Here is an 8,570-nt window from a genome sequence, read left to right on the forward strand (position 1 = left end):
GCAAAGTTTTGGGGAACTGACTCCCCCATGCAGTCAAAAATCCACATATAACTTTGGACTCCCCCAAAACTTAACTAATAACCTACTGTTGACTGGAAGCCTTACTGATAACAGTCAATTAACGTATTTGGTTTGTTATATGTGTTATATCCTGTATTTTCACAGTAAAGTAAGCTAGAGAAAAGAAAATGTTATTAAAAAAAACCACAAGGAAGGGAAAATATGTTTCCAGTACTATACTGTATTTATTGAAAAGAATCTGCAGAGAAGTGGACCTGTGCAATTAAAATCCATGTTGTTCGAGGGTCAACTGTAATTATAAAATAATGAAAATAATTTTTCTGCAGAACTTATGGATATCATTCTCATGAAGCCTGCCTGCCTAGTCAAATGTTTTCTCCTTCCTTCTGCCAAGTTTCTCAGAAATTTAATTAAAAATGGCTTTGGTGGTGTGTATCCAAGGGAAACCAATTCCTGGTTTTAACTAAGGAAGAAATGAATACTTAAAGCAGGTTGCTATGATGGACTAGGGGAGCACAAGCAGGGTTTTAAGACACTGAACTTGCTTGCATGCCAAATCCAGCTGATGGCTTAAAGAATGTGTGAAGAAAGATGATTGTTTAGAGCAGAAAATATCATGAAAGCGTGTGATTCAGCATAATTTTTGAGAGGTGTATGTCAAGTACTCCTTGGAAAACAATTGCTTGGACTTAGAAAACAAGTGCCTTGAGCATCCTGCAATGTCAATTTCAATTAGAATAGTTCTTATAATGAATTTTATTCATATATTTCAATCCATTATTACTGGATTCCTTACGCTGTCTTTTGTATTATTGTTCTGCACTGTGGTTGTGTTTTGGTGTTAAGAATGCAGCTTGTGTTCAAATTCAACTTGAACAGGTTCAAGTTTTCAGTTTAAAAGTTTGGCAAGACACTTAATCTTCCTGTGGCTCAGTCTGTTCCACTGTAAGATGAAGCTAGTGACCCCTATGTCTTGGGCTGCTATGAGAAGTGAATGGGGTCATATGTGTGAGTGTTTTTCCCTTCAGTTTGGTATGAGCAAGGCTGGGACCAAGGTGAGGGAAGTGAGGAGCAAAATTTAAGTCCCTTCCTCCCTGCAAGTCAACAATCAAGATAAATAATTCTTTAATGCAATATTTTTTAAAAGCCAAACTTAATGTAAAAAAAAAACCCAAAAAACAAAAAACAACTGTGTGAACAAAATATCAAAAATGTTCGCCCTAGGTATGAGAATGTGTTATAATCATCTGTTTGGTAGCGCTATAAAGGAACTTTGATCAATGGTGTTAACATTGTCACACAGTTTTAAGACTATTTTGTGTTTTCAGCAACTGGTTTCAGAGCCAGGTTGCCATCTGCTTCTGGTTCCTCACTGTCCCGTCAGCTGGAAGCTGTTCTTAACTTGCTCTTTGCTTGACCTGGCTCTCTCTTCCTTGCAGTTACATGGCCACCTTTCTGATCATTCTCTCATCCTTCAAGTTCCTCCATTGTCCTGCAAGGGGCACTCTGGTTCTTTGAAAAACCTTTTGTATTAGCTAAAGATTTGGTGCCAACAGTTTGTTTCTTAACCTTGGTTTTCCTGACATGGACTCCTGAGGCTTTTTCTGAGGCTCTCAAGGTGGTAAAATGTCAAAAGAATCACCTGCTTTGGGATGCATCACAATTCCAGACTTCAAGCTGTATTACAAAGCTGTAATCATCAAGACAATATGGTACTGGTACCAGAACAGGCCCATAGATCAATGGAACATAATTGATAACCCAGAAATGGACCTCAACTCTATGGTCAACTAATCTTTGACAAAGCAGGAAAGACTATCTGATGGGAAAAAAAAGACAGTCTCTTCAATGGGAAAATTGGACAACCACATGCAGAAGAATGAGACTGGACCATTTTCTTACACCATAAATAGACTCAAAATGGATGAAAGACCTAAATGTGAGACAGGAATCCATCAAAATCCTAGAGGAGAACACAGGCAGCAACCTTGTTGATCTCAGCCACAGCAACTTCTTACTAGACACATCTTCAAAGGCAAGGGAAACAAAAGCAAAAATTTCATCAAGATAAAAATCTTTTTTTAATTAACATATAATGTATTATTTGTTTCAGGGGTACAAGTCTGTGAACCATCAATCTTACACAATTCATAGCACTCACCATAGCACATACCCTCCCCAACGTCCATAACCAATCTTTTGCACAGCAAAGGAAACAGTCAAAAAAACTAAAAGACAGCCTACAGAGGAGAAGATATTTGTAAATGTCTTATCAGGTAAAGGGCTAGTACCCAAAATATATAAAGGACTTATCAAACTCAACACCCAAAAACAAATAATCCAGTCAAAAAATGGGCAGAAGACATTAACAGACATTTCTCCAAAGAAGACATACAAATGGCCAACAGACACATGAAAAAAAGGCTCAACAACCCTCAGCTTCAGGGAAATACAAATCAAAACCAAAATGAGATACTACTTTACACCAGTCAGAATGACTAAAATTAACAAGTCGGGAAGCAACAGATGTAGGTGAGGATGTGGAGATATGGGAACACTCTTACGCTGTTGGTGGGAATGAAAACTGGTGCAGCCACTCTGGAAAACAGTATGGAGTTTCCTCAAAAAGCTAAAAAATAGGGCTACTCTATGACTCAGCAATTGCACTACCAGGTATTTATCTAAAGGATACAAACATAATGATTCGAAGGGCACATGTACCCCAATGTTTATAGCAGCATTGTCCATAATAGCCAAACCATGGAAAGAACCAAGATGTCCACTGACAAGTGAATGGATAAAGAAGAGGTGGTATATATACATATATATATACAGTGGAATATTATCCAGCCATCAAAAAATGAAATCTTACCATTTGCAACCACATGGATGGAACTGGAGAGTATTATGCTAAGTGAAATAAGTCAATCGGAGAATGACAATTATCATGTGATTTCACTCATAGGTGGAATTTAAGAAAAAAAATAGATGAACATAGGGGAATGGGGGGAAAACAAATAAGATGATGGGGCGCCTGGGTGGCTCAGTGGGTTAAAGCCTTTGCCTTTGGCTCAGGTCATGATCCCAGGGTCCTGGGATCGAGCCCTGCATCGGGCTCTCTGCTGGGTGGGGGGCCTGCTTGCTCCTCTCTCTCTGCCTTGTGATCTGTCAAATAAATAAATAAAATCTTAAAAAAAAAAAAGAAAACAAATAAGATGAAACCAGAGAGAGACAAACCATAAGAAACTTAACTGTAGGGAACAAAATGAGGGTTGCTGGAAGGGAGGTGGGTGGGGGATGGGGAATTGGGTGATAGGCGTTAAGGAGAACACTTCATATAATGAGAACTGGATGTTATATGCAACTGGTGAATCACTAAACTCTACCCCTGAAACTAATAACATACTATATGTTAATTAATTAATTTTAAATAAAATTTTAAAAATGCTAAAAAAAAAAAAAAAAGAATCACCTGTTTTAATGTAGACTCACTCTCAGGTGCATTGTGCACATAGAACTGCATTCACGAATCCAGCCAGGTGACAAGTCCATGCCAACAACTTGCACATTTCATGGAACAGATGGGCAACCAGTATTTAAATATGGAATAAAAGAAGCAAGTTTAGAAGTCTAGGATGTGTGGGGTGCCTAAGTGGCACTCAGTTAAACGTCTGACTCTTGGTTTCAGCTCTGACCCATGATGTCAGGGTCATGAGATTGAGTCCTGTATTGGGCTCCCCACTCAGCTTGGAGTCTGCTGGAAATTTTTCTCTCCCTCTCTCTCTGCCCCTCCCACTTGTGCTTGCTCTTTCTCTCTTTCTCTCTCTCTCTCTTTCTAAAATAAATAAATCTTAAAAAAAAAAGTAAGTCTAAGATACATATCCCACCTACTCAAACTCTCTCCTCCTATGCAAGAAACAGGTTATTCACTGATTGTTATCACCATCATGAGATTCATATTTCTATCAATAATAACTACTTTTTACTGCTTACCTACTAAGTACCAGTTGTCTGCATACATTATCCTATTCAATTCTTACAACCTCCATTTGGAATAGGAATTATTAGCCTGTTTATGTATGAAGAAATATAATCTTAGGCTATTACAGATAGCAATAACAGATTTATTAATTTACCCATGTAACAAATATTTACACATTTTCTGCAGTGATTGAGGCTCTGTGTTAGTATCTTTGGAGGCTGAAATAGACTCTGACTGTGCTAAACAGAAAGGGATTTATTAAAGATGTTGAATCGCTCACAGAATCCTAGGGAGATGTGGCTATGCCAACAGGGACAAAGCCTAAAGTCACATCACAGACCCAATCTGGTGGGGAAACTGTCACACTGACTTCACTCTCATGGGCACTGCAAGATTCCATCGACAGCATGACCACTGCTGCCCTGGGAGCTTTGTCCTGCTGCACTGCCATCTCCAGCAAAGAGCATCTTTGCTGTTCTTGCTGCCTTGCCTAGCTTTCCCTTCACAGCCCCATTTGAGGCATTTGTTTGGGAGAATATAAGTCACGTGTACACATCTTAACTAAAAATAAAGCTGGGAACAGGAGCGTCTGGGAACTTCTATAGTAGAAGGTGGGATGGGTCTTCAACAAGGACTCAGATGAGAAAGGGACTTCAGATGCTGGTACATCCAAAACAATAACATGTGACCACTACATTGAGTTCTTGACCTCCAGGCACTTACAAAACTGACAGGAGAAAAGAGGCACACAAATGACCATAGCATGTAAGATAGCCCACTAAAGTGATGTGGACAAAGAGTGTCACTTGTGGAGAGAAGAGATCAGCTCTGGCGGGAGATAGCAGGACAGACTCAAAGAATAGGTTGCACTGCTGTTGGGTCTTAAAGAGTGGTGGAAGTGGGATAGATAACAATTGGGAATGAGTCAAATAAGAAAGGCAAATCAAAGAATGAGGCAGCCAGGCAAAAAGGCCCTATAGGTGTTGGCAAGGATGAGTCCTCAGATTATGCTGAAAGGAAGAGAAGGGAGGGTCTAATGCAGAGAACTCTCTCTGAGGGGATAAATGTGGCTAGGGGAAAGGGAAATAAGGAATAGGTAGACTCAGGAGTAATCATGAAGAGGCAACAACTGAGCTCATTTCTCCTTTCAGCACCTGTCCTGGTTGGGACTCCTTACTTGTTGTCTATGATGACTTAAGTAACATCTGTCTCCTCTGTCAGACAGCAGCCACCAGGAGGCAGGCACCATGTCTGCTATTCCCCCTCCTCATACATCCAGAGCCTTGCACAGTGCCAGTGGAATAGAAGTTTAGTAGGTATTTACTGAGGGGGAAGACAGGTTGATTAACAAGAAGACTGATAAATAATTTGTAGAGAAAAGGAGATGAAAATAACATAATTCTGAGGTTTGGGTCATACAGAAGTCTTACTGACATACTGAATTTGAGGTTCAAAAGGGACATCCCAGGGGAAATTTTCCATTGAGATTTTGGAGATGATGGAAAAATGATTTCTAGCTCAACAGAATTAGACAGGTAAGTCTGTTCTATATAATTGTGAAATGGCTAACATATCTCAAGTGTGCGTTGCCATGATGACATATTGCATATACAGTATAAAAAATTGGCTTGGGAATAAAATGATGTTTGATATTATCTTTTATTTTGCATTACCCATGCCCCTGTTCATACATTCCCCTGACAGGTACAAATATTCTAACAGTACTGTGTGATCTGAGTGGAGAGCTATATCTCTTTGGACAAACTTCATTCAACTGCCTGGATGTCAAAGATGCAGCCCCCAAATCCCCATGATGCAGTCTAAAGAGGGCCCCTCCTACCGTGGTGTATGTAAGTGTGTTCCTTGGTCTTATGCCATAATTCACATCAAGAGCTGATTAATTCTTCATGGTGAGGCTCTTAGTGTGTGTGTTTGTTTTTCAGTCTCGCTATTCTGGAGTCAAGTGACCCAAGCAGGATTTGGTGGCTAATAGGGGCACAGGACTTAAGGAATAGCACAAGAGCTGGAGGGTTTCCACCAAGCTTCCCTGGTAACACAATGAGGTGATAGGGAACATTTTATAAATTAATCTGCTTTAACCAGAAAAGGAGGCAGAACTTTTGCTTCCTTACAGTTAACTATTTCTCTCCCAATAATAAGAAAAATAAATGATATATGTTCGCTGTGTCTCCCCCAAATTCAGGTATATATAAACCACTGTATCTGAATCATGGGGATCTCAGAAGAAACCAATTGTCCTACCCAGTAAACAGGGGAAATATTTGAAGAAGGGAAAACCAGGGGGTGGATATTTGAGGACTTTGAGCTTCCCAGCAGCCTTTATTTTGGCAACAGAATGTACACCTTCCCTTGGACAATCGCACCTCCCTGGTCTCAGTCCCAGCCACCAGGATGGGCATGTGGCCCAAGCTGCTTCTAGAGATCCAAGAGCACTGCACCCTGGCTGGTGAGGTTGGTTTAGGGATTGGCACATTTCTCACCAAGTCAGAGAAAACCCTGGAGTCTGTAGCTACTCTTATGCTGAAGTAGTTTCAGAACTGTCTGAGTCCAGCCTCATAACATAATTATATCAGAAGGGTAGGAAAAATTTCTTTTGAAAATGAATTTGTCCCAAAGCTGTTTGTATACACTTTAAAACAACACTAAACACAAGTGTTATGGACTGAATGTTTGTGTCCCCCAGGATTCAGATGTCGAAATCCTAACCCCGATGTGATGGTATTGGGGACCGTTAGTCTTTGGGAAGTGATCTAGTCTGAGATCTGAGGTTGGGATCCTCATGAATGAGATTAGTGCTCCTGTAAGAAGAGACAGGAGAGTTTGTGCCCTCTCTCAGCTCTCTGCCATGTAAAGATACATCGAGGAGACAGCCCTCTGCAAACCAGAAAGAAGGTCCTCACCAGACACTGTTTGTCAGTGTCTTGATCATGGATTTACCAACTTGAAGAACAGTGAGAAATAAATGTCTGTTGTGTAAGCCACCCAGCCTATGGTATTCTGTCTTAGCAACCCAAACCAACTAAGACAACAAGCTACTCTGTATGAGAATTATTTGTGTTTTTATGTGTTCCCCTTCACTGGGCTATGGATGCAGGGGACAAAGACCACATCTCTCTCTTTTTAAAATCTTATGTTTAAGATTTATCACATGAAATCTTATGTTTTAAGATTTATCACATGAAATTTTTAGATACATTTAATAAAAATGTGTCAGCTTCAGCTTTGCCCAAGCATGGATGATGGGTCCTCTAAAATGGATTGACATCGCGGTAAACTGCTATTCAGAGAGATTCCACAGCCTACCCAAGGTTTAATTTCAAGGATATATCTTAAAACATTTCATGAAAACATTCCTTCGTTTGCTGAAGTCTTCCATGAGACATCTTCAGAACCAAAAGCAAACTGCTTTGCTTCCTGAGGAAAGAGTATTTTTTCCCTAGTGAATAATAATATTTTTGTAAATGACCCTACTTCTTTCTTTGCTTTGGCTATCAGAAAACTTTGAGGTTAATTTACTGCTCAATTATTGTAACTGTGTAAGATGTTTTTAGTTCCTTCATCTTTATTTTGTATTTGTTCTAATTTACACTTCTCTGGCCCTGTTATTCAATTTTAAACTTATATTTTATTATATGTATGTATTTCCTGTATTGTTTGTTGGACAAGGTATGGGATATTAATCAGCTAATTCTTGCTCAAAAATGTAATTTTTTGGGGCGCCTGGGTGGCTCAGTGGGTTAAGCCTCTGCCTTCAGCTCAGGTCATGATCTCAGGGTCCTGGGGTCGAGCCCCACATAGGGCTCTCTGCTGAATGGGGAGTCTGCTTCCCTCTCTCTCTCTGCCTGCCTCTCTGCCTACTTGTGATCTCTCTTTGAAAAAAAAAATGTAATTTTTTTCAGTGTATGGATGCTTGAGATAATGGTGCTGAGTCTCTAGAACAAGAGCTCTTTGCTTGACTCTTATTAGGTGGAAAGTTTTGTTTTCCTAAAACGTAACTCCTGTTCTGGAGGTGGTAGAAGTGGTGAGAGTTCTATGCTGGGCTTCTGCCTTGACTAGCAATGAATGATTCAACCTTGACAAGTTCATTTTTCTAATATGGGGTTGGCATTGCTCACTGCTCAACTCCATTTGGATCAACGGGTTAATGTTTGAAATAATTTTGAATGTGGAAAATTCTGGGTCGTTCCTATCTTAGTTGCAGTGTTAATCCTTGTCTTTGTGACAGATGAGTGTACTTAAAGTCTTTCTGTTCTATGAAACCATTTCCTTTAAAAGTCTGCTGAGGTCACCAGAAAAACAGGTAGAGCCTGCTACAGCAAAAAGGAACCCAATCTGGACATCTGAATGTGACTTAGAGACACCAAACAAGAGACATAGAAGGAGGTTGGGATCAACAATTTAGGACTTGCAGGGACACAGAACCATCAAGATTTCTAGGAGAAATTATGGAAACATGAGCAAAGTCAGGGCAGGAAGTCCGGGGCTGCTTCTCAGAGAGGAAAGGGCTTTTCTTGGGACCACTGTGGCAGTGCTGAAATGCTGCATA

This window comes from Lutra lutra, chromosome 2, assembly GCF_902655055.1.
Source record: "Lutra lutra chromosome 2, mLutLut1.2, whole genome shotgun sequence".
Lineage (NCBI taxonomy): Eukaryota > Metazoa > Chordata > Mammalia > Carnivora > Mustelidae > Lutra > Lutra lutra.